The sequence below is a fragment of the Girardinichthys multiradiatus genome, chromosome 2 (assembly GCF_021462225.1).
Source record: "Girardinichthys multiradiatus isolate DD_20200921_A chromosome 2, DD_fGirMul_XY1, whole genome shotgun sequence".
NCBI lineage: Eukaryota > Metazoa > Chordata > Actinopteri > Cyprinodontiformes > Goodeidae > Girardinichthys > Girardinichthys multiradiatus.
In genome coordinates, this window is record NC_061795.1 from 6,947,444 (window position 1) to 6,974,178 (window position 26,735).

General features: G+C 40.6%; 14 non-coding genes across 14 annotated transcripts; all 14 read right to left on the minus strand.

Moving 5' to 3' along the window:
• Positions 1-7,617: 7,617 nt before the first annotated feature.
• Positions 7,618-7,691, minus strand: trnai-aau. Its single transcript has one exon. It is a non-coding gene; the product is annotated as a tRNA-Ile (tRNA).
• A 593-nt stretch (positions 7,692-8,284) lies between these two features.
• trnai-aau lies at positions 8,285-8,358 on the minus strand. The gene has a single exon. It is a non-coding gene; the product is annotated as a tRNA-Ile (tRNA).
• A 593-nt stretch (positions 8,359-8,951) lies between these two features.
• On the minus strand, positions 8,952-9,025 carry trnai-aau. The gene has a single exon. It is a non-coding gene; the product is annotated as a tRNA-Ile (tRNA).
• Positions 9,026-9,619: 594 nt separating this feature from the next.
• On the minus strand, positions 9,620-9,693 carry trnai-aau. Its single transcript has one exon. It is a non-coding gene; the product is annotated as a tRNA-Ile (tRNA).
• A 3,773-nt stretch (positions 9,694-13,466) lies between these two features.
• trnai-aau lies at positions 13,467-13,540 on the minus strand. Its single transcript has one exon. It is a non-coding gene; the product is annotated as a tRNA-Ile (tRNA).
• Positions 13,541-14,132: 592 nt separating this feature from the next.
• trnai-aau lies at positions 14,133-14,206 on the minus strand. The gene has a single exon. It is a non-coding gene; the product is annotated as a tRNA-Ile (tRNA).
• Positions 14,207-14,799: 593 nt separating this feature from the next.
• On the minus strand, positions 14,800-14,873 carry trnai-aau. Its single transcript has one exon. It is a non-coding gene; the product is annotated as a tRNA-Ile (tRNA).
• A 595-nt stretch (positions 14,874-15,468) lies between these two features.
• Positions 15,469-15,542, minus strand: trnai-aau. The gene has a single exon. It is a non-coding gene; the product is annotated as a tRNA-Ile (tRNA).
• Positions 15,543-16,135: 593 nt separating this feature from the next.
• trnai-aau lies at positions 16,136-16,209 on the minus strand. Its single transcript has one exon. It is a non-coding gene; the product is annotated as a tRNA-Ile (tRNA).
• A 7,629-nt stretch (positions 16,210-23,838) lies between these two features.
• trnai-aau lies at positions 23,839-23,912 on the minus strand. Its single transcript has one exon. It is a non-coding gene; the product is annotated as a tRNA-Ile (tRNA).
• A 593-nt stretch (positions 23,913-24,505) lies between these two features.
• Positions 24,506-24,579, minus strand: trnai-aau. Its single transcript has one exon. It is a non-coding gene; the product is annotated as a tRNA-Ile (tRNA).
• A 593-nt stretch (positions 24,580-25,172) lies between these two features.
• On the minus strand, positions 25,173-25,246 carry trnai-aau. The gene has a single exon. It is a non-coding gene; the product is annotated as a tRNA-Ile (tRNA).
• A 593-nt stretch (positions 25,247-25,839) lies between these two features.
• Positions 25,840-25,913, minus strand: trnai-aau. The gene has a single exon. It is a non-coding gene; the product is annotated as a tRNA-Ile (tRNA).
• Positions 25,914-26,506: 593 nt separating this feature from the next.
• trnai-aau lies at positions 26,507-26,580 on the minus strand. Its single transcript has one exon. It is a non-coding gene; the product is annotated as a tRNA-Ile (tRNA).
• Positions 26,581-26,735: the final 155 nt, after the last annotated feature.

Consider the following 26,735-nt stretch of genomic DNA (forward strand, 5'->3'; position numbering starts at 1 on the left):
CGCATAGCGGTGAATAGAGGTCGGGAGAAGGCGGATGATACGATCTGAGGTTGTATCCTGTTGGTGTCCCTGGACTGAATAGGAACTCAAAGAGCTGCGACGATGAGGTGGCTGGTGAGTAGAGGTCTGGAGAAGGTGGATGATACGGCCCGGTGTTGAAGCTTTCATCATCATGATCGGGAGAGAAGACGGTCTCTTCTTGCTGGTTGTAGAGGTCCCAGTATGGTGGTCTGCCGCCCGCCGTTATGAAGAAGAAGAGTCTGTGAGCTCGCAGTTAGACCCTGATATATAGCGCAGGAAGGTGGGAGGGTCCTCAAGAAGGGGAGTGGGTCCTCAAAAGAGGGTGGGCTTTAGATCCACAACAGGGAATGTCAGGATTCTTTTCACTGACATAACATCAATCCAGCAGCGTGAGTTTTCGAAAAGGTTGGAAAGACGCTGTCCAATTTCATTCATCTTCTCAACCCAAGCATCATACGGTAGAGCCAGCACTGTCTTGAATACACCGCAGTTCTGATTGAATGCCTCCAACACAAACAGATCTGAGGGGGTTGTCTGGTTGTTCTTGCATTTGCTTGCCTGAAAAGACCAGCGGCCATTTGCTGTGGTTTTTGACCCCCACACTGCACTAAACAGAGGTTCTCTCGCAGCTATTTCAACATTGGAAGGACACATTCTCATCCTTTTTGCTGGTCGAGGAGAGCTTTCATCTTCATCCTCCCTCTCGTACACTGAGACTGATTCAGGGTTATCGTTAAGGTGTGGGATTGCCAGCCGTAACACAGCCCAGTTGTTGTGGGTGAGAGTACACAGAGCCAATGATCCATTAAATACCTCGTCTTGATCCAATTGATACAGGCAAAGCTCTCCTATTTCGTACATGAAAATATACCCCCAGCTACCACTCAGTCCATATGGTTCCAAAGATCACTCTTCCTGCAGAGTGTCGAACGGAGGCCTTTGTACCTTGCATAGGTAATATGTTGATTTCTTCGGTGCATCCAATTCACGGCGCGTATGCCTGTAGGCGGTTACTGGGGTTTCACACGTCTTAGCTGACCTGAGGCCTCTTTTTCATCCTTTGTTGTTGGTGAAGTTGGATCATCATCTGCAGAGTATGTTACGATAGGAATTCCGATAGGTATCTCAGACGAGGAAATAGATGATGTAGATGGTTGTTCATCATCTTGGCACACCTTGCTTTTCTCACCGGTTTGATGAAAAACTCTCATCAACAATCGTTCAACAAGCGTTCTTTTCCAGCGAATGCTGCAGGTAAAATGTTGCGTTTTACGCTAGTATTTAAAACAAACACTGAAGAACGCCCCTCTGTTTTTTTTAATTCGTTGATTCTAGATTTGCCCCCTAATGACGAAATCCTATCAGCGCGCATAGTTACGCCCCTTGGCCACCCCCCCCCGAGACACCTCAGCAACAGCGCAGACGTGTTAATTCAATAAACAGGGAATGGGAATTGTCACAGACAATGCTTGAGACTTATAGCCAGGAAAAGAGCACATTCCTCTTAATTACTTTGACTATAGTTGGTCTGAAGACTGTCTGAGACAATACGCAAGAAACAGCTGCAGATGTCTGAGGTCTGGTCACCTATTCATTAAACAGTGGATGTGTATTGACTGAGACAATGCTCGAGACTTTGGGCCAGGAAAAGAGCACTGTCAGTGTGAAGACTGTGTCTGAGACAATACACAAGAAATAGCTGTGGATGCCTTAATTCAATAAACAGTGACTGCGGATTTTATAACCTTTATTTTTTATTTTTTCAGTTTCTTGTGGCGTTTTACACAGACATACAGGATACAACCTCCGCCTCCTACATGGTATGAGAAGAAGACTTTGAATCAGAAGGACGAGGCAGCAGTTACAGGATGACTGTTTTCTCTAAATATTCAATAACTATTGCTCTAAGCTGAAAAAAGAAAAGCTTAAGGTAACTAAAATTATCATTCATTTTACCAAATGGAGTCTCTCATGATTCCAAACAAGGTCTTTTAGCTGTAGAATACATTTCTAATTTGGAAACGTCATACTGAGCACTCATAAATAGATAATTCCATGTTTGGCTTACTTTTTAACTATTTTTTTTTTCAGTTCATTTATTTCTCTGTTTTTAGATCATCTCTACAAGTTACTGGTGCAGATTAGATTACTCAAACATTTGAGCAGAGGAAGAAAGGTTCTGTATCTACTTTTTGTCTCCTTGTTTTTTAGATGAAACATCCATCTAAATAACCCCTGCATTAAAACAAAATGAATTTACAATTCTGTCAGGTTCTCTTATTATCAGAATTTCGTGTGACATGCCTGCATTAACCTGAGTGTAGCTTTAAAGTGGATAAACTACATGTTTTGTTTTTATTGTGTGTTTTTGTTTAAAACATACAATTAGAAAGATTCGCTTCCTTGTAATGACAACATCTGGCTAATGACAACATCCGGTTAATGACGATATCCAGCTAATGACAACATCCGGTTAATGATGATATCCGGTTACGTCACAGGAAGGCCCACCACCAGAAGTTCCGCCCTAGGATGTCCCAGCCACCGGAAGTTCCGCCCACCTGTCAAAACTTTCACACCTCGTTTGATTGAAGGATGTACATTTAGTCTCATATATATGCATGCATATATGCCCCCAGTGTCTCCCCAGCCCCCCCTCTAGCTCCGCCCATGAGTACCGGCAAGAATTTAAAACTACTTTCACCCCTGGTTAGGACCCAGCCAAGGATAAACATGCATGAATATGAAATGAACATGGATGAATTTGGACTCTGAACTGTACACCTGCCGATATGAACTTTTCTTCACATTTCAGTGTCACACTGACTTCCACTTCAGCCCAGAAAGAGGAGGAGTCGGAGCTGGACAAAAACTCCGTGCTCCAACATGGCGGCCTCTTTCCATGTGGGTCTCAGAAAAGAACCAGACAGGAGAGGCACCCGTGAATGTCTCCTTGCTGGCAAGCAGACATGACTCTTTAACTTTGATCCAAAAGTGACTATGGTCACGCCGATCATATGCAGCAAAGTTATGATTTTGCTGTTCGGGTATCCAGCATTAATTTATAAAAACACTTATGCGTTCAGATCCTTTTATTAATGGTACATTAATAAAAGATATATTAATAAAAGATACATGTTTGACTTTAAAGAGCTATAAGCTTTCTTTGTTTAGCTTCAACTGCTAACGGATAAGGTAACACATAACTTAAGTGTAAGATCTATTAAGACGCATTTATCCAGAAAGGTTGTTAGTTTCCAATCTAGGAAAATACAATTTCTCTAAATATTATTTTACTAAATATGATACCTTATTAAACACTAGGTTTGGTTTTATTCAAAATATTTCCTCAAATATTATTTCCTTAATATGTCTTTAAGTATGTATTAAATAAAGGCAGGTAATTAAACACCATTGACAATCGTTCAGAAGGTTGGTTTTATTCAGCTAATAATTCTTTAGAACATTTTATTAATATTTTCACTGATCTTACATTGTGAATGGTTCTTTGAAGGTATACCAATTATAAGTTAGTTCCAGGACTAACTTATTTCCAGATTCCTCAAGATAATCCTTGGTTCTCAAACATAAATAACATTGAATGGTTATGTTGCATCACTTTATTGGTCATGGTTTTAATCATCTTTGTTGTTCGGACAACTGCAAAATCATCAACAGTGGCAGCAGCTTCATCTCTGTAAACATAGTACTTTCCCCTTAGAGCTTGACAAAAGCTAAATAACTGTCACTAATTTCTGGAGGAAGAGTTTTTATGAACACATGAACACTCTTAGCTGTTGTCTTCCAAATAAGACGCAGCTTCTCACGAGAAGAAGGGAAACACAAGTCAAGAAGACAATGTTCAACCTCTAGCAGATAAGCATCAATATTTGACTGCTGGATCAAAAACCTGGATCAAAAACCTCTATGTCCTTACCAAGGGACTCAAGCTGCTTAAAACGGACACCGTTCTCCCAAGGTGGAACATGTCCATCTGAAAAGTCAAGCCAGTTAAGTTTGTCAAATGGTGGAAGATCAAGACCTAACCTCTGGGGAAGATGAAGAGTTTTCTCATTAACTAAATGAGAGCTTTCCAATGAGTGGACTAGTGCATGTGGTGGTGGATCAGGTTGTATTGAGCCACCTGAGAAGCAGTTCTTACTGGCCTTTAATGTTGTAACCCATGGCTGGGTCCTAACAATTTATTTCCTTTACCACAATGATTATGTTTTTAATGTTACAATTTGTCCAAATAATCTTTGATTTTTTAAATGAGACTTTCATTCTCCTTTGTATCTAATTTACAAAATGTAAAACAGTATCCATTACCTTGTATATGCACTGTGATATTGTAGCAGAGGTTAAGGATTTAGACAGAGACAGTTGTGACTTTAGCAACTTTAACTTAATCACTATAATGCAAGAAAGGTCTGTGACTATTCACAATTTAGCTCCAAAATCAGACTGACCTTAAACTTGCAAAGCAAGTTGCTGAGGGTACAACGATTTGCGTTCTGTAGTTTTTCATTACGGATAAGTTGTGATCTATAAAATTATCCATACTGCTTTGAGGCTCACTGATCTTTTTAGGTCTTTTTTTTACATGGAGAAAAATTCTCATTAGGCAGTCGTACTTAGTAGAACCAGTTTTTCTTTAGGCTTTGAACGTGTAGTCACATGCTATTATCTTATAAAATTAATAATTAATTTCCTGTTAAAGAAGACACTTATTTTCCGCCCCAAGAGAACAAGTAGAGTGAGTTTTATGTTATATCAGCTTTTATCAGGGATGTGCACAGATAGACACGAGGTGGTGCTTGAGCACCTGCCCCCCAAAATGTCTGTGCACGCCACTGGATTTCATTGTTGAACTGGGTGTTCAATGACAGGCGCATGTACTTTCTGTGAAAGATCAGGGATTCCCTAGTTGTGTCTGCCCTTACAGTGACCTGATTGGGTAAAATGCCTTAAAATCTAGTGGCAGAGCAATAATAGGACAGCCTCTTGATGAAAACGCCACCACACGTTATTCACGCCACTTTTACCATGCGTCTGGTTAAAAGGTCACGCAAAAAACGCTGTTTTATAGTTCAGAACGCCATAAAATACGGCGAAAATCCCATCAAAACACTGTTTTCTCAAATTAGGCAGGACCCTTCCCACACTTTTCTTATCCGCTTAATTTGAACTCCAGCCACCCAATAAAAGAAGTAGAACTGCAGAACGCACTAATTAATAACAGAACTTTGCTGAAAAGATATCTGATCTTTTTCTGATGAATGTCATATATTCTGCAGCACTGTCAGCATTTGCTTCTGTAATCATCTCTAATTTTATGTGTATCGACTCAAAAGCAGAGAAAAACTACACAATAACTGTCTGAAACAAATAAAGAACGACGTGCAATTTTGAAATTCGAGTTGTAGCTGTAATTCTTTTCTCTAGAGTCATGAAAAAAAAACATGTTACCTCAGTACTGACATGCAACATATTAGCAATTCACATTTTACTCATGTTGTGAAAGATGCAAAGTTCAGTCAGTCAGTCATTTTCTACCACTTATTCCATAGTGGGTCACGGGGGAGCTGGTGCCTATCTCCAGCAGTCTATGGGTGAGAGGCGGGATACACCCTGGACAGGTCGCCAGTCCATCGCAGGGAAACACACATACAGGTCCTTCTCAAAATATTAGCATATTGTGATAAAGTTAATTATTTTCCATAATGTCATGATGAAAATTTAACATTCATATATTTTAGATTCATTGCACACTAACTGAAATATTTCAGGTCTTTTATTGTCTTAATACGGATGATTTTGGCATACAGCTCATGAAAACCCAAAATTCCTATCTCACAAAATTAGCATATCATTAAAAGGGTCTCTAAACGAGCTATGAACCTGATCATCTGAATCAACGAGTTAACTCTAAACACCTGCAAAGGATTCCTGAGGCCTTTAAAACTCCCAGCCTGGTTCATCACTCAAAACCCCAATCATGGGTAAGACTGCCGACCTGACTGCTGTCCAGAAGGCCACTATTGACACCCTCAAGCAAGAGGGTAAGACACAGAAAGAAATTTCGGAACGAATAGGCAGTTCCCAGAGTGCTGTATCAAGGCACCTCAGTGGGAAGTCTGTGAGAAGGAAAAGGTGTGGCAGAAAACGCTGCACAACGAGAAGAGGTGACCAGACCCTGAGGAAGATTGTGGAGAAGGGCCGATTCCAGAACTTGGGGGACCTGCGGAAGCAGTGGACTGAGTCTGGAGTAGAAACCGAGCCACCGTGCACAGGCGTGTGCAGGAAATGGGCTACAGGTGCCGCATTCCCCAGGTCAAGCCACTTTTGAACCAGAAACAGCAGCAGAAGCGCCTGACCTGGGCTACAGAGAGGCAGCACTGGACTGTTGCTCAGTGGTCCAAAGTACTTTTTTCAGATGAAAGCAAATTCTGCATGTCATTCGGAAATCAAGGTGCCAGAGTCTGGAGGAAGACTGGGGAGAAGGAAATGCCAAATGCCAGAAGTCCAGTGTCAAGTACCCACAGTCAGTGATGGTCTGGGGTGCCGTGTCAGCTGCTGGTGTTGGTCCACTGTGTTTTATCAAGGGCAGGGTCAATGCAGCTAGCTATCAGGAGATTTTGGAGCACTTCATGCTTCCATCTGCTGAAAAGCTTTATGGAGATGAAGATTTAATTTTTCGGCACGACCTGGCACCTGCTCACAGTGCCAAAACCACTGGTAAATGGTTTACTGACCATGGTATCACTGTGCTCAATTGGCCTGCCAACTCTCCTGACCTGAACCCCATAGAGAATCTGTGGGATATTGTGAAGAGAACGTTGAGAGACTCAAGACCCAACACTCTGGATGAGCTAAAGGCTACTATCGAAGCATCCTGGGCCTCCATAAGACCTCAGCAGTGCCACAGACTGATTGCCTCCATGCCACGCCGCATTGAAGCAGTCATTTCTGCAAAAGGATTCCCGACCAAGTATTGAGTGCATAACTGTACATGATTATTTGAAAGTTGACGTTTTTTGTATTAAAAACACTTTTCTTTTATTGGTCGGATGAAATATGCTAATTTTGTGAGATAGGAACTTTGGGTTTTCATGAGCTGTATGCCAAAATCATCCGTATTAAGACAATAAAAGACCTGAAATATTTCAGTTAGGGTGCAATGAATCTAAAATATATGAATGTTAAATTTTCATCATGACATTATGGAAAATAATGAACTTTATCACAATATGCTAATATTTTGAGAAGGACCTGTACAACCATGCACACACTCATTAATACACCTAAGAGCAATTTTAGAGTGACCAATTAACCTAACAGACATGTCTTTGGACTGTGGGAGGAAGCCAGAGTACCCGGTGAGAACCCACGCATGCACAGGGAGAACATGCAAACTCCATGCAGAAAGACCCCTGGTCGGGAATTGAACCAAGGACCTTCTTGCTGCAAGGGAACAGTGCTACCAACTGCGCCACCGTGCATTTTAATCCTGACAGCCTTTCATAGCCAGCAACTAGCTTGTGTGTTAATCTTGTATAATTTGAAACTTTCTTGTCAAACAAACACATTTGTGACTGGCCAGTATGGGAATTGAACCCATGACCTTGGCATTATTAGCACCACACTCTGACCAACTGAGCTAACCGGCCCTGCAGAGCACTGTTTTAGAGCCATGAAAAAAAAAGTCAGAACCTTTCTAGAGACAACATTTTACCTCAGTACTGACATGCAACCAATTAGCAATTCATATTTTACAAATTTACTCATGTTGTGCTGGTCAAGGATTTGACCCAAAATCAGTAGAATTCTACAAGTCCAAACACAGGTCATCTGGATTTATCACCAAGGTGAACATTTGCTAATAAATTGCAGGTTGTAATTCAATTACTTTTACAAGCATAATTCAGAAGGAGCTGTGTTTGAATGGAAAAGATTTAGACGTGATGAAAATACAAGAAAAACTTGCCTTTATTCACCTTTATTGTTGGATTGACATGGAAAGGTTAATGCAGTGTTATTTATTCATTTTGTTCTGCGCTAGACTACCAATTTTAGGAAAGAATATGCTGAAAAGGTTTGTAAATTGCTTCATGTTATTGAGTCACAAATAAAGACACAAAGTTGTCTGAAGAAAAAGCTTTTGAACCATTTTTATCCTGACAAGCTCTCATAGCCAGCAACTAGATGGTGTGTTTATCTTGTATAACTTTAAACTTTCTTGTCAAACAAACACATTTGTGACTGGCCAGTATGGGGATTGAACCCATGACCTTGGCGTTATTAGCACCACACTCTGACCAACTGAGCTAACCGGCCCTGCAAAGCATTTTTTTAGAGCCATGAAAAAAAAGGTCAGAACCTTTCTAGAGACAACATTTTACCTCAGTACTGACATGCAACCAATTAGCAATTCACATTTTACAAATCTACTCATGTTGTGCTGGTCAAGGTTTTGACCCAAAATCAATAGAATTCTACAAGTCCAAGCACAGGTCATCTGGATTTATCACCAAGGTGAACATTTGATAATAAATTGCAGGTTGTAATTCAATTACTTTTACAAGCATAATTCACAAGGAGCTGTGTTTGAATGGAAAAGATTTAGACGTGATGAAAATACAAGAAAAACTTGCCTTTATTCACCTTTATTGTTGGATTGACATGGAAAGGTTAATGCAGTGTTATTTATTCATTTTGTTCTGCGCTAGACTACCAATTTTAGGAAAGAATATACTGAAACGTTTTGTAAATTGCTTCATGTTAGTGAGTCACAAATAGAGATGCAAAGTTGCCTGAAAAAAAAGCTTTGGAACCACTTCAATCCTGACAGCCTTTCATAGCCAGCAACTAACTTGTGTGTTAATCTTGTATAATTTGAAACTTTCTTGTCAAAGAAACACATTTTTGACTGGCCAGTATGGGGATTGAACCCATGACCTTGGTGTTATTAGCACCACACTCTGACCAACTGAGCTAACTGGCCCTGCAAAGCATTTTTTTAGAGCCATGAAAAAAAAAAGTCAGAACCTTTCTAGAGACAACATTTTACCTCAGTACTGACATGCAAACAATTAGCAATTCACATTTTACAAATCTACTCATGTTGTGCTGGTCAAGGTTTTGACCCAAAATCAATAGAATTCTACAAGTCCAAGCACAGGTCATCTGGATTTATCACCAAGGTGAACATTTGATAATAAATTGCAGGTTGTAATTCAATTACTTTTACAAGCATAATTCACAAGGAGCTGTGTTTGAATGGAAAAGATTTAGACGTGATGAAAATACAAGAAAAACTTGCCTTTATTCACCTTTATTGTTGGATTGACATGGAAAGGTTAATGCAGTGTTATTTATTCATTTTGTTCTGCGCTAGACTACCAATTTTAGGAAAGAATATGCTGAAACGTTTTGTAAATTGCTTCATGTTATTGAGTCACAAATAAAGACACAAAGTTGCCTGAAGAAAAAGCTTTTGAACCATTTTAATCCTGACAAGCTCTCATAGCCAGCAACTAGCTTGTGTGTTAATCTTGTATAATTTGAAACTTTCTTGTCAAACAAACACATTTGTGACTGGCCAGTATGGGGATTGAACCCATGACCTTGGCGTTATTAGCACCACACTCTGACCAACTGAGCTAACCGGCCCTGCACAGCACTGTTTTAGAGCCATGAAAAAAAACGTCAGAGCCTTTCTGGAGACAACAATTTACCTCAGTACTGACATGCAACCAATTAGCAATTCACATTTTACAAATCTACTCATGTTGTGCTGGTCAAGGTTTTGACCCAAAATCAATAGAATTCTACAAGTCCAAGCACAGGTCATCTGGATTTATCACCAAAGTGAACATTTGATATTAAATTGCAGGTTGTAATTCAATTACTTTTACAAGCATAATTCACAAGGAGCTGTGTTTGAATGGAAAAGATTTAGACGTGATGAAAATACAAGAAAAACTTGCCTTTATTCACCTTTATTGTTGGATTGACATGGATTGACGTCGGAGAGCGCCTGGTGGCCGGGTTGCTCCTCGCGGGACCCGGCCGGGCCAAGCCCGAACGAGAGACGCGAGGCCATCCTCCAGTGGGCCCACCACCTGCAGGGGGAACCGTGAGGGACCGGTGCAAAGAGGATTGGGTGGCGGACGAAGGTGGAGACCTCAACGGCCCGATCCCCGGATGCTTAGGCTGGCTCTAGGGACGTGGAATGTCACCTCGCTGGGGGGGAAGGAGTCTGAGCTTGTGCGGGAGGTCGAGAGATATCGACTAGAAATAGTCGGCCTCGCCTCCACGCACAGCGTGGGCTCTGGAACCCATCTCCTTGAGAGGGGTTGGACTCTCTTCTACTCTGGAGTGGCCCACGGGGAGAGGCGGCGGGCTGGTGTGGGTTTGCTTGTTGCCCCCCAGCTCAGCCGTCTCGTGTTGGGGTTTACCCCAGTGGATGAGAGGGTTGTATCCCTGCGCCTTCGGGTTGGGGAGAGGTCTCTGACTATCATTTCAGCCTACGGGCCGAGTGGTAGTGCAGAGTACCCTGCCTTCTTGGCGTCCCTTTCGGGGGTGCTGGATAGTGCCCCTCCCGGGGACTCCGTTATTCTGCTGGGGGACTTCAACGCCCACGTGGGGAACGACAGTGACACCTGGAGAGGCGTGATCGGGAGGAATGGCCTCCCCGATCTGAATCCGAGTGGTGTTTTGTTATTGGACTTCTGCGCTAGTCACGGATTGTCCATAACGAACACCATGTTCAAACATAAGGGTGTCCATCAGTGCACTTGGCACCAGGACACCCTAGGCAGGAGGTCGATGATCGACTTTGTTGTCGTATCATCAGACCTTCGGCCGCATGTTTTGGACACTCGGGTGAAGAGAGGGGCTGAGCTGTCCACTGATCACCACCTGGTGTTGAGTTGGATCCGCTGGAGGAGGAGAAAGCCGGACAGACTCGGCAGGCCCAAGCGCATAGTGAGGGTCTGCTGGGAACGCCTGGCGGAGCCCTCGGCCAGGGATGTATTCAACTCCCACCTCCGGGAGAGCTTCGACCAGATCCCGGGGGATGTTGGAGACATAGACTCAGAGTGGACCATGTTCTCTGCATCTATTGTCGATGCTGCTGCCCATAGCTGCGGCCGTAAGGTCTGCGGTGCCTGTCGTGGCGGCAATCCCAGAACCCGGTGGTGGACACCGGCAGTAAGGGATGCTGTTAAGCTGAAGAAGGAGTCCTATCGGCTGTGGTTGGCTTGTGGGACTCCTGAGGCGGCTGACGGGTACCGTGAGGCCAAGCGTGCTGCGGCCCGGGCTGTGGCAGAGGCAAAAACTCGGGCCTGGGAAGAGTTCGGTGAGGCCATGGAGAAGGACTACCGGTTGGCCTCGAAGCGATTCTGGCAAACCGTCCGACGCCTCAGGAGGGGGAAGCAGTGCTCTGCCAACACTGTTTATAGTGGGGGCGGGAGACTGCTGACCTCGATTGAGGACATTATCGGGCGGTGGAAGGAGTACTTCGAGGATCTCCTCAATCCTGCCATCACGCATTCCGTGGTGGAAACAGAGGCTGGGGACTCGGGGTTGGACTCTTTCATCACCCAGGCTGAAATCACCGAGGTGGTTAAAAAGCTCCGCGGTGGCAAGGCTTCGGGGGTGGATGAGATCCGCCCTGAGTACCTCAAGTCTCTGGATGTTGTAGGGCTGTCATGGTTGACACGCCTCTTCAACATTGCGTGGCGGTCGGGGACAGTGCCTCTGGACTGGCAGACTGGGGTGGTGGTCCCTCTTTATAAGAAGGGGGACCGGAGGGTGTGTTCCAACTACAGGGGGATCACACTCCTCAGCCTCCCTGGTAAGGCCTACGCCAGGGTATTGGAGAGGAGAGTCCGACCGATAGTCGAACCTCGGCTTCAGGAGGAACAGTGTGGTTTTCGTCCCAGCCGTGGAACACTGGACCAGCTCTATACCCTCTACAGGGTGCTCGAGGGTTCATGGGAGTTTGCCCAACCGGTTCACATGTGTTTTGTGGACCTGGAGAAGGCATTCGACTGTGTCCCTCGTGATGCCCTGTGGGGGGTGCTCCAGGAGTATGGAATCGGGGGCCCTTTATTAGGGGCCATCCGGTCCCTGTACGAGCGGAGCAGGAGTTTGGTCCGCATTGCCGGCACTAAGTCGGACCTGTTCCCAGTGCATGTTGGACTCCGGCAGGGCTGCCCTTTGTCGCCGGTCCAGTTCATAACTTTTATGGACAGGATTTCTAGACGCAGCCAAGGGCCGGAGGGGGTCTGGTTTGGGGACCAGTGGATTTCGTCTCTTCTTTTTGCGGATGACGTGGTCCTGCTGGCCCCCTCTAGCCAAGACCTACAGCATGCGCTGTGGCGGTTCGCAGCCGAGTGTGAAGCGGCTGGGATGAGGATCAGCTCCTCCAAGTCCGAGGCCATGGTACTCGACCGGAAATGGGTGGCTTGTCCTCTTCAGGTTGGAGGGGAGTTCCTGCCTCAAGTGGAGGAGTTTAAGTATCTCGGGGTCTTGTTCACGAGTGAGGGAAGAATGGAGCGGGAGATCGACAGACGGATCGGTGCAGCTGCCACAGTAATGGGGGCGCTGTGCCGGTCCATTGTGGTGAAGAGAGAGCTGAGCCGAAAAGCAAAGCTCTCAATTTACTGGTCGGTCTACGTTCCTACCCTCACCTATGGCCATGAACTTTGGGTCATGACCGAAAGAACGAGATCACGGATACAAGCGGCTGAAATGAGCTTCCTCCGTAGGGTGGCCGGGCACTCCCTTAGAGATAGGGTGAGGAGCTCGGCCATCCGGGAGGGGCTCGGAGTAGAGCCGCTGCTCCTCCACATCGAGAGGAGCCAGTTGAGGTGGCTCGGGCATCTATACCGGATGCCTCCTGGACGCCTTCCTCGGGAGGTGTTCCAGGCACGTCCCACCGGGAGGAGGCCCAGGGGACGGCCCAGGACACGCTGGAGGGACTATGTCTCTCGGCTGGCCTGGGAACGCCTTGGGCTCCCCCTGGAGGAACTGGAGGAGGTGTCTGGAGAGAGGGACGTCTGGGCGTCTCTGCTGAATCTGCTGCCCCCGCGACCCGGTCCTGGATAAGCGGAAGACGACGAACGAACGAACGAACGAACGAAAATACAAGAAAAACTTGCCTTTATTCACCTTTATTGTTGGATTGACATGGAAAGGTTAATGCAGTGTTATTTATTCATTTTGTTCTGCGCTAGACTACCAATTTTAGGAAAGAATATGCTGAAAAGTTTTGTAAATTGTTTCATGTTATTGAGTCACAAATAAAGACACAAAGTTGCCTGAAGAAAAAGCTTTGGAACCACTTTAATCCTGACAAGCTCTCATAGCCAGCAACTAGCTTGTGTGTTTATCTTGTATAATTTGAAACTTTCTTGTCAAACAAACACATTTGTGACTGGCCAGTATGGGGATTGAACCCATGACCTTGGCGTTATTAGCACCACACTCTGACCAACTGAGCTAACTGGCCCTGCAAAGCATTTTCTTAGAGCCATGAAAAAAAAGTCAGAACCTTTCTAGAGACAACATTTTACCTCAGTACTGACATGCAACCAATTAGCAATTCACATTTTACAAATCTACTCATGTTGTGCTGGTCAACGATTTGACCCAAAATCAATAGAATTCTACAAGTCCAAGCACAGGTCATCTGGATTTATCACCAAGGTGAACATTTGATAATAAATTGCAGGTTGTAATTCAATTACTTTTACAAGCATAATTCACAAGGAGCTGTGTTTGAATGGAAAAGATTTAGACGTGATGAAAATACAAGAAAAACTTGCCTTTATTCACCTTTATAGTTGGATTGACATGGAAAGGTTAATGCAGTGTTATTTATTCATTTTGTTCTGCGCTAGACTACCAATTTTAGGAAAGAATATGCTGAAAAGGTTTGTAAATTGCTTCATGTTATTGAGTCACAAATAAAGACACAAAGTTGTCTGAAGAAAAAGCTTTTGAACCATTTTTATCCTGACAAGCTCTCATAGCCAGCAACTAGCTTGTGTGTTAATCTTGTATAATTTGAAACTTTCTTGTCAAACAAACCCATTTGTGACTGGCCAGTATGGGGATTGAACCCATGACCTTAGTGTTATTAGCACCACACTCTGACCAACTGAGCTAACCGGCCCTGCAAAGCATTTTTTTAGAGCCATAAAAAAAAAAGTCAGAACCTTTCTAGAGACAACATTTTACCTCAGTACTGACATGCAACCAATTAGCAATTCACATTTTACAAATCTACTCATGTTGTGCTGGTCAAGGTTTTGACCCAAAATCAATAGAATTCTACAAGTCCAAGCACAGGTCATCTGGATTTATCACCAAGGTGAACATTTGATAATAAATTGCAGGTTGTAATTCAATTACTTTTACAAGCATAATTCACAAGGAGCTGTGTTTGAATGGAAAAGATTTAGACGTGATGAAAATACAAGAAAATCTTGCCTTTATTCACCTTTATTGTTGGATTGACATGGAAAGGTTAATGCAGTGTTATTTATTCATTTTGTTCTGTGCTAGTCTACCAATTTTAGGAAAGAATATGCTGAAAAGTTTTGTAAATTGCTTCATGTTATTGATTCACAAATAAAGATGCAAAGTTGCCTGAAGAAAAAGCTTTGGAACCACTTTAATCCTGACAGCCTTTCATAGCCAGCAAATAATTTGTGTGTTAATCTTGTATAATTTGAAACTTTCTTGTCAAACAAACACATTTGTGACTGGCCAGTAAGGGGATTGAACCCATGACCTTGGTGTTATTAGCACCACACTCTGACCAGCTGAGCTAACCGGCCCTGCAAAGCATTTTTTTTGAGCCATGAAAAAAAAAGTCACAGAACTTTTCTAGAGACAACATTTTACCTCAGTACTGACATGCAACCAATTAGCATTTCACATTTTACAAATCTACTCATGTTGTGCTGGTCAAGGTTTTGACCCAAAATCAATAGAATTCTACAAGTCCAAGCACAGGTCATCTGGATTTATCACCAAAGTGAACATTTGATATTAAATTGCAGGTTGAAATACAATTACTTTTACAAGCATAATTCACAAGGAGCTGTGTTTGAATGGAAAAGATTTAGACATGATGAAAATACAAGAAAAACGTGCCTTTATTCACCTTTATTGTTGGATTGACATGGAAAGGTTAATGCAGTGTTATTTATTCATTTTGTTCTGCGCTAGACTACCAATTTTAGGAAAGAATATGCTGAAAAGTTTTGTAAATTGTTTCATGTTATTGAGTCACAAATAAAGACACAAAGTTGCCTGAAGAAAAAGCTTTGGAACCACTTTAATCCTGACAGCCTTTCATAGCCAGCAACTAACTTGTGTGTTAATCTTGTATAATTTGCAACTTTCTTGTCAAACAAAAACATTTGTGACTGGCCAGTATGGGGATTGAACCCATGACCTTGGCGTTATTAGCACCACACTCTGACCAACTGAGCTAACTGGCCCTGCAGAGCACTGTTTTAGAGCCATGAAAAAAAACGTCAGAGCCTTTCTAGAGACAACAATTTACCTCAGTACTGACATGCAACCAATTAGCAATTCACATTTTACAAATCTACTCATGTTGTGCTGGTCAAGCTTTTGACCCAAAATCAATAGAATTCTACAAGTCCAAGCACACGTCATCTGGATTTATCACCAAGGTGAACATTTGCTAATAAATTGCAGGTTGTAATTCAATTACTTTTACAAGCATAATTCACAAGGAGCTGTGTTTGAATGGAAAAGATTTAGACGTGATGAAAATACAAGAAAAACTTGCCTTTATTCACCTTTATTGTTGGATTGACATGGAAAGGTTAATGCAGTGTTATTTATTCATTTTGTTCTGTGCTAGACTACCAATTTTAGGAAAGAATATGCTGAAACGTTTTGTAAATTGCTTCATGTTATTGATTCACAAATAAAGATGCAAAGTTGCCTGAAGAAAAAGCTTTGGAACCACTTTAATCCTGACAAGCTCACATAGCCAGCAACTAGCTTGTGTGTTAATCTTGTATAATTTGAAACTTTCTTGTCAAACAAACACATTTGTGACTGGCCAGTATGGGGATTGAACCCATGACCTTGGCGTTATTAGCACCACACTCTGACCAACTGAGCTAACTGGCCCTGCAGAGCACTGTTTTAGAGCCATGAAAAAAAACGTCAGAGCCTTTCTAGAGACAACAATTTACCTCAGTACTGACATGCAACCAATTAGCAATTCTGTTGGATGGGTGCAAAAACTTGTTATCACTCATGTAAAAACCTTGTGTTGCAAGGCACCTGCACTATGCCTTCCTCCCTGTGTGTGTGAGATCATTGTTATCTCTGTGTGAACCAGCCTCCTTTCCGTCTCACACACACACACCCTGTCTGAACTGTCTGTTGAACTGTGCATATAAATAAAGAGATAGGGTGTCAAAAACTTTGTAGTTTCACTGCAAAGTGGGCTACCCTTGTCACAAGTAACTATGACTGTATCGTTCTTACCTCTGAGTTGACTAAATAATACCTAACATTTATTGGTCCTTCGAAGCCGGATTAATTCAATAACCTTATTTCTCTTTGCTTTAACAGTGACTCTGGGATCCGTGGGGGAAGCCTGACGTCGAGCGAAGCACCGCTGCACAGCCTCCTTTAGCCGGAGTGGCTGAAAGTCCCGGTGTGTGTGAATTCACACCTGGCCAGTGGGTTATTGCCTTCCTCTGCGCGGGGTGACTCTCACAGGGTCCAAAGAGTCACCAAGAAGTCAACTCCGAGGTGAGACAGTTTTAAAATACAGTTCATAGGAAAAGTACTTAACAGTCGTTGGTAGTGCGTCGCCGGTAAGGACGCTGCATTCGAATGGTTTTATTCCACCGTGAAAGGAATAGTGACAAATTTGGTACAATCCCGCCGTGAAGGGGATTAAAGAAAACGACTGAGGATTATTCCCCTGTGAGGGAATAGAGTAAGCGCTATATAAATAAAAGAAGAAAAGTACTTAAAAGTCGTTGGTAGTGCGTCGCCGGTAAGGACGCTGCATTGGGATGGTTTTATTCCACCGTGAAAGGAATAGTGACAAATTAAGGTAGGGCCCCGCCAAGAAGGGGGCCAAATAAAACGACTAAGGGTTATTCCCCTGCGAGGGAATAGAATAAGCGCTATACAAGTAAAAAGAACGGAGTAAATTGAGCTCATAAAATAACACCAAATTAACTTAGAAAAATTACAAGGTACCTGAAACTAACTGTGTGACTGTGTTGTGTGTGTTTGGAGGACTAAGCATTTTAATAGAATCATAGCAGGATTCTGCTAGTCCTGTGTTTTCTTTTGCCCAGATTAAAACTACGTACTGGTGACTTTGGAGATTCAGGTCGGATTTCATTCCAGAAAATTAACACCGCTGCGAATTAGTCGCAGTAGAAGGGCGTGTTAATGTCCTCTCCTTAAAGTCTCATGCCAGTGACCTTTTATCTGGGACATTTATACTATAATTAAACTAACATAAAACATAATGGGGAAGAAACAAAGTAAACTAATTGACTTAGAATGGGAGGTAAAGTTTATGGAGAACTATGTAAAAGGAGCAGGTATGATCTGTCATAGATGGAATAAAAAATAAAAAAACATGGGTTTTTGGGCAAATTAGATACAAAGGATGTCTTAAAATTACAAGGGGATCTAAAATTAGCAATAATGAAAACTAAAAAGAGAAAAATAACAAAGAACAATGGGGAAAGAACAGAGAAAAAGCTCTGATTTAACAGAAATATGTACACGATGGCATAAAAATACGGATTTTCAGGAAACTTAATTATCACTGAAATCCTAAAACTACACGGGGATCTTAAACTGGAGATTATGCATTCAAAAGATTCAAGAGACAATAAAAAACCTTGCCAGATTATAATTTCAAAGGGGACTTTTCAGTCCCTGAGTGCTCACAGTTGATAAACAGATTAAAACAAAAAGATGAATTAAAAAAACAACAATAAGAGCAGCTTTTAACTGACATAGCCATAATACTGAGGCCTTAAGAAAAGCACAGGAAAAAACTTTCAGCTTAACTGAAAACAAATAAAGGGGGGGGCGGACCGCCACCCATCCCAGGTTAGATTATAAAGACTAAGAGATGGTTTTAGAGGACGTGGTAAAAGAAGTTAAAAGAGGAGGTGACAATGTGGACAACATGGAAACTGTCCAACTGGACAACCCAGTGAACAATGACTAGAGAAGAGAGAACAGAATGTTGTTAAAGAAGTAATCTGAGAGTAAAAGATTTTGTAGGCAAGCATTAGTGAGAAACAGGTGCTTTAAAAATCATTCTATGGTGTTATACTACTAACAATATCATGATAAAATGCAAAAGATTCATTTTACAGGGAAATAATTACATATTTGGCTCAGATTGTGTGCATTCTTGATTTTTCCTCTTTGAGAGAAGTTAAATTTCAGCTCTGTGAAACGACCTTGACAAAGAGATGCAGCTGCCTGAAAACAAAGATAAAACTTCTGCAAACAGCAGAAGCCTGTCTCTGCTGAAAGGTCTGAAAAAAATTGTAACTCTACCCTGCATGTGTCAAACTCAAGGTCCGCGGGCCAAAACCGGACCCCAAAAGTTTAGTGATTCTCTAGAAGTAGAGCCTTTTAATATGGTGATTGTGTGCTTGAATGTTATTTTGTCAATCAATAAGCAGTTTTGTTTACATTCTGCCACAATCTGCCTTTTGAAAATGTTTTGAATCTTGCTCTTTATGTATAAAAAAAAAAAGAAAGAAAAGAAAAATTGGCTAAAGTCTGCAGACACAAAATGAACCTGGATTGAAGCTCTAACTATGTTTATTTAATCTGAGATCCTCTCCAAATGCAACAGTATATGTCAGTCTACATGAGATACTAACAACTTCACCTACTGATATAATATAAAGATCTGATTGAATATGTGAAACAAACAATGATGAAAGTTTTTCAACAGGTGATGCTCATCCAGGAGGAAGACAGTGTTCCTAGGAAATGCAGCTCATTCATTAACAATCAATTTTTCTCCTATAGGTGGAGGTTTTGCTGACTAATCATGGGCTGGATCTATGAAACATTATGTGCACAGACCAAATGACCAAGGTTCTGACTGACTTATGAACCTCACTGACCTGACAATGATAACATGACACCCAACAGATAACACCTTTAAGGTGGACCCACTAAGACCACCTTATTGATTCTTGGTGAATAAAAAAAAAGAATTGAAGCGTTCAAAACAGACCTTGTGGAAACAAAAGGGGTTATGAGGAAACAATGTGCATTTTAAGAATAATAGAAGTCAAATTATGTTCAAATCTTTGCAAATAAAAATGACTCTGACAGAGAAATAAGTAAGTAGTGTGTGAATGTGTGTGAATGGGAATGACTGATTTCATTGTAATGCATCTTTGAGGGACTTTAAAATCGCTAATAAAGGTCTGATGTTCTGATGATCTTTGCCAAATTTATATCTTAATAAGGTTTCCAGAATCTTTTTCCGAAAAATCATATAAAGATAGCAAAGGTTCTACCTGTATTAAAAATACTGATAACCATAGGAAAGTTCATAGATCCATCTTCAATTTTTCCTAATTCTTTTACAAACAGGTTATTTAAACTTTCATGTGGCCAAATGTCTGTGTTTGACTTTCTGTTTTTGTGAAATAAATGTCTGTTTCATGTTATGTAAAAATTAGAGTCCTCAACATACCATAATAATATTAGGTCAGTTCTCTATGGTAAAACAAAAAGATTTTAACAGATGTTTAGACTTTTTCCAGTCAGGTTCAAAATGATTGAATTAGACTCAAACTTAACATAAGATGAAATTAACCTTAACAGAATTACTGAACTGGACTGAAATAGATACAACTTTAGTTAATTGAAACAAACTTTAGTTACTTGAACTAAATACAAAGCTGACTGAAACTGTATGTTGTATCTATAAAACTGGGTAAAACAAACTAAGATTATAAGATATAATATGCCCTTCATTTTTTGTGTTCATCAGTGAGTGAGTTTTTATTTTTTATTTTTAATAAGAACTAAACCAAGCATTATTTATAATAATAGCAACTACCAAAAATAGTGATCTCATTTTTAAATGTAATAAGGACTTACTTTATAAAATATGATAAAAAAGAATAATAAGAATTTGGAAAAACAGAGGCTTTAAACCTCTGCAGGAACAGCACTGACACTGTCAAAGGTAGATCCTAATACAGGAATCTGGAAGCTCATTCTGGCATGGACAGTCAAAGTCCATCCAAGGATACATTTAGATGAGGCAGAGGGACAAATACAGGGCTTAGCTGAGAGCAACATGCATCCTGCCCTATCTGCTGTCCCACCTGAACTGTGGTCACAATCATCAACTGATGTAGGGCTTATAAAGGGGTTCCCACCATACAAGGTTAAACTAATATCTGAAAAAAGGCCATTAGTCCGTCAATACCCCTTAAAGCCAGAAGCTGAAGAAGATACTAAGCCAATAATACAAGATATGTTGAAGTCAGGAATATTAAGAGAAGCACCTGACGCTACATGCAAGGCATATCACACTGACATCACTATTATTATCACAGCCAAACATAACTCTAAAAAGATGTGCCCTTTAAATCCAAGTACTCTAATACCTACTGCAGAAGATGGAAAACCACATTCTTATAAAGCAAAAGTTGAAGAAGACACCAAACCCAGACAAGACATTTCTCAAACCCTTCTACCAGATTCATGTGTTGTGTTTGTAGATGGCTCAGCATCTAAAGATGAATATGGAAAGAATAGAGTTGGTTATGCAGTAACAACCATCGATAGGATAATAGAAGCTAAATCTCTACCCAATACATGCTCAGCCCAAACAGCAGAATTATATGCTGTAGTAAGAGCATGTGAATTACATGAGGGACAAATACTTACTATATACACAGACAGCCAATACGTTTTCGGATCAGTACATCACCATGCTAAGATTTGGCAAAATAGAGGTTTTAAAACATCATCAGGGACAGAACTAACTCATTTCAACCTATTAAAGAGAAAATGTCAGATCTGCTATTTATAGACGCCCAACAGTCAGCACCCAAGACAGAAATAAAGGCCTGGCTAAAGAGAGGAGCACAGAAAAAAGATGACATCTATCAGATAGAAGATAAACCAATCCTCCCAAAAAAGTTATACAACACAGCGGCTACAGTGACACATTGGGAAGACCCACGTGTCAAGGGGGGAATATGTCACATCTGGTAAAGCATTAATGCTACACTATAAATATTTCTGACTATGCAAATCATTTTTGCAGATCATGCATAAGTTGTTGCAAACACGGGGGAAGAAATATTGCCTAGTTGTAATAGATGAACCTAGTGACACATTTCTTCCCCACATATGGTATCCCACAGATTATAAGGTCAGATAACGGAACTCATTTTGTAAATAAATTAATAGAACTAAGTTCTAATGCATTAGGGTTTCAGTTAAAGATTAAGGAAAACAATGGAAGAAACAGGGAGGCCATGGCCCGAATGCCTATCCCTGGTTAATTATGGATGAGAATAACTCCAAATCAAACCGGTCTTACTCCATTTGCCACCTACTGTACATCATTGTATAACTCCACCCACTGTGTTCTGAGTCTGAGATCACGTGACACCAAGTTGCTGATGTGAATTTGTATTCTCAAAGAAATAGTACATGGCAGACCGTTTTCTCTGCCCTCTGACATGAATGAAATAGAGAAAGCACAACAGGAACCTTCATTAGCTGAGTGGATGAATAAAATGTTGCAGACAAAAGAAGAACAAATGTCCAGTGGTCTGCCGATAATCTCTGCTCCTATCCCACAGAATGAGGCCTGGAGACCTGGTCCTGATTAAGACACTCCACCGGAAGGATTGGAGCACTCCTTGGTGGAAAGGGCCGTTTCAAATACTCCTGACAACGCCCACAGCTCTGAAAATAGCAGAGAGGCCTTCCTGGATCCATAAAAGCCACTGTAAGCCAGTTTTGCCATTACAGGAGCCAGATCAACCGACGGGGTAGCAGAGGAAGTCCGGGTTCAAAGATGGCCCAGCGTCTCAAACCGGTGAAGAAAACAGCTGATCTGCGCCCAATTATAAAATGGCTCTCTGTAACATGTGGACAGGACTGATAAGCCTGAGCTTAATTCTGGTAGCAGGACTCTTTCTCTATCTAAAGCAGGATCCACAGGAGGTGATACCGAACCAGAAGAGATGGACATCAGACGGGACCCATCTCAGACCACTGACGGAAGAACATGACACACATCCATTCCTACAGAATTTCTGGTATTGTTCATGGTGGCATATGCAACACTGAACCAGGTAGAAATGCACGAAAATGAAGGGGACGATTATGATGACATGTTGTAAATAAATCACATCAAAAGCCTGAGTGAACTCATACATTGTATTTCATAAAATGACCTTACAGCAGAAAATCGAAAGAAGTTGTTGCTTAAGTGAAATGAGAAAAAGTACAATGATGACATAAACAGGGCAGATTTTTAAATTCCTTTATTATGTTTCACTGTTTTCATTAAGTATTATTCTTTTATTTTTATGATTTCAAGTATTATTCTTTTATTTTTATGATTTCAAGTATTATTCTTTTATTTTTATGATTTCAAGTATTATTCTTTTATTTTTATGATCTCAAGTATTATTCTTTTATTTTTATGATTTCAAGTATTATTCTTTTATTTTTATGATTTCAAGTATTATTCTTTTATTTTTATGATTTCAAGTATCATTCTTTTATTTTTATGATTTCAAGTATTAATCAACATTTAACTTTTAATGGTCGCCAAGGGCGGCGGGGCCGTATGAGTCTTTCCCACAAAATATAATCTGTTTACCGTCCGTGGGTTTTCGCTCATACAAAGTATTTTTCTTACTCGTTTTTATATTAAATGTTTTTACTTGTGATAAAAGGAGGGACTGTTGGATGGGTGCAAAAACTTGTTATCACTCATGTAAAAACCTTGTGTTGCAAGGCACCTGCACTATGCCTTCCTCCCTGTGTGTGTGAGATCATTGTTATCTCTGTGTGAACCAGCCTCCTTTCCGTCTCACACACACACACCCTGTCTGAACTGTCTGTTGAACTGTGCATATAAATAAAGAGATAGGGTGTCAAAAACTTTGTAGTTTCACTGCAAAGTGGGCTACCCTTGTCACAAGTAACTATGACTGTATCGTTCTTACCTCTGAGTTGACTAAATAATACCTAACAAATTCACATTTTACAAATCTACTCATGTTGTGCTGGTCAAGCTTTTGACCCAAAATAAATAGAATTCTACAAGTCAAAGCACAGGTCATCTGGATTTATCACCAAGGTGAACATTTGATAATAAATTGCAGGTTGTAATTCAATTACTTTTACAAGCATAATTCACAAGGAGCTGTGTTTGAATGGAAAAGATTTAGACGTGATGAAAATACAAGAAAAACTTGCCTTTATTCACCTTTATAGTTGGATTGACATGGAAAGGTTAATGTAGTGTTATTTATTCATTTTGTTCTGCGCTAGACTACCAATTTTAGGAAAAAATATGCTGAAAAGTTTTGTAAATTGTTTCATGTTATTGAGTCACAAATAAAGACACAAAGTTGCCTGAAGAAAAAGCTTTGGAACCACTTTAATCCTGACAGCCTTTCATGGCCAGCAACTAACTTGTGTGTTAATCTGGTATAATTTGAAACTTTCTTGTCAAACAAACACATTTGTGACTGGCCAGTATGGGGATTGAACCCATGACCTTAGTGTTATTAGCACCACACTCTGACCAACTGAGCTAACCGGCCCTGCAAAGCATTTTTTTAGAGCCATAAAAAAAAAGGTCAGAACCTTTCTAGAGACAACATTTTACCTCAGTACTGACATGCAACCAATTAGCAATTCACATTTTACAAATCTACTCATGTTGTGCTGGTCAAGGTTTTGACCCAAAATCAATAGAATTCTACAAGTCCAAGCACACGTCATCTGGATTTATCACCAAGGTGAACATTTGATAATAAATTGCAGGTTGTAATTCAATTACTTTTACAAGCATAATTCACAAGGAGCTGTGTTTGAATGGAAAAGATTTAGACGTGATGAAAATACAAGAAAAACTTGCCTTTATTCACCTTTATTGTTGGATTGACATGGAAAGGTTAATGCAGTGTTATTTATTCATTTTGTTCTGTGCTAGTCTACCAATTTTAGGAAAGAATATGCTGAAAAGTTTTGTAAATTGCTTCATGTTATTGATTCACAAATAAAGATGCAAAGTTGCCTGAAGAAAAAGCTTTGGAACCACTTTAATCCTGACAGCCTTTCATAGCCAGCAAATAATTTGTGTGTTAATCTTGTATAATTTGAAACTTTCTTGTCAAACAAACACATTTGTGACTGGCCAGTAAGGGGATTGAACCCATGACCTTGGTGTTATTAGCACCACACTCTGACCAACTGAGCTAACCGGCCCTGCAGAGCACTGTTTTAGAGCCATGAAAAAAAACGTCAGAGCCTTTCTAGAGACAACATTTTACCTCAGTACTGACATGCAACCAATTAGCAATTCACATTTTACAAATCTACTCATGTTGTGCTGGTCAAGGTTTTGACCCAAAATCAATAGAATTCTACAAGTCCAAGCACACGTCATCTGGATTTATCACCAAGGTGAACATTTGCTAATAAATTGCAGGTTGTAATTCAATTACTTTTACAAGCATAATTCACAAGGAGCTGTGTTTGAATGGAAAAGATTTAGACGTGATGAAAATACAAGAAAAACTTGCCTTTATTCACCTTTATTGTTGGATTGACATGGAAAGGTTAATGCAGTGTTATTTATTCATTTTGTTCTGTGCTAGACTACCAATTTTAGGAAAGAATATGCTGAAACGTTTTGTAAATTGCTTCATGTTATTGATTCACAAATAAAGATGCAAAGTTGCCTGAAGAAAAAGCTTTGGAACCACTTTAATCCTGACAAGCTCACATAGCCAGCAACTAGCTTGTGTGTTAATCTTGTATAATTTGAAACTTTCTTGTCAAACAAACACATTTGTGACTGGCCAGTATGGGGATTGAACCCATGACCTTGGTGTTATTAGCACCACACTCTGACCAACTGAGCTAACCGGCCCTGCAGAGCACTGTTTTAGAGCCATGAAAAAAAACGTCAGAGCCTTTCTAGAGACAACAATTTACCTCAGTACTGACATGCAACCAATTAGCAATTCACATTTTACAAATCTACTCATGTTGTGCTGGTCAAGCTTTTGACCCAAAATAAATAGAATTCTACAAGTCAAAGCACAGGTCATCTGGATTTATCACCAAGGTGAACATTTGATAATAAATTGCAGGTTGTAATTCAATTACTTTTACAAGCATAATTCACAAGGAGCTGTGTTTGAATGGAAAAGATTTAGACGTGATGAAAATACAAGAAAAACTTGCCTTTATTCACCTTTATAGTTGGATTGACATGGAAAGGTTAATGTAGTGTTATTTATTCATTTTGTTCTGCGCTAGACTACCAATTTTAGGAAAAAATATGCTGAAAAGTTTTGTAAATTGTTTCATGTTATTGAGTCACAAATAAAGACACAAAGTTGCCTGAAGAAAAAGCTTTGGAACCACTTTAATCCTGACAGCCTTTCATGGCCAGCAACTAACTTGTGTGTTAATCTGGTATAATTTGAAACTTTCTTGTCAAACAAACACATTTGTGACTGGCCAGTATGGGGATTGAACCCATGACCTTGGTGTTATTAGCACCACACTCTGACCAACTGAGCTAACTGGCCCTGCAAAGCATTTTTTTAGAGCCATGAAAAAAAAAGTCAGAACCTTTCTAGATACAACAATTTACCTCAGTACTGACATGCAACCAATTAGCAATTCACATTTTACAAATCTACTCATGTTGTGCTGGTCAAGGTTTTGACCCAAAATCAATAGAATTCTACAAGTCCAAGCACAGGTCATCTGGATTTATCACCAAGGTGAACATTTGATAATAAATTGCAGGTTGTAATTCAATTACTTTTACAAGCATAATTCACAAGGAGCTGTGTTTGAATGGAAAAGATTTAGACGTGATGAAAATACAAGAAAAACCTGCCTTTATTCACCTTTATTGTTGGATTGACATGGAAAGGTTAATACAGTGTTATTTATTCATTTTGTTCTGCGCTAGACTACCAATTTTAGGAAAGAATATGCTGAAACGTTTTGTAAATTGCTTCATGTTATTGAGTCACAAATAAAGACACAAAGTTGCCTGAAGAAAAAGCTTTTGAACCATTTTAATCCTGACAAGCTCTCATAGCCAGCAACTAGCTTGTGTGTTAATCTTGTATAATTTGAAACTTTCTTGTCAAACAAACACATTTGTGACTGGCCAGTATGGGGATTGAACCCATGACCTTGGCGTTATTAGCACCACACTCTGACCAACTGAGCTAACCGGCCCTGCAGAGCACTGTTTTAGAGCCATGAAAAAAAACGTCAGAGCCTTTCTGGAGACAACAATTTACCTCAGTACTGACATGCAACCAATTAGCAATTCACATTTTACAAATCTACTCATGTTGTGCTGGTCAAGGTTTTGACCCAAAATCAATAGA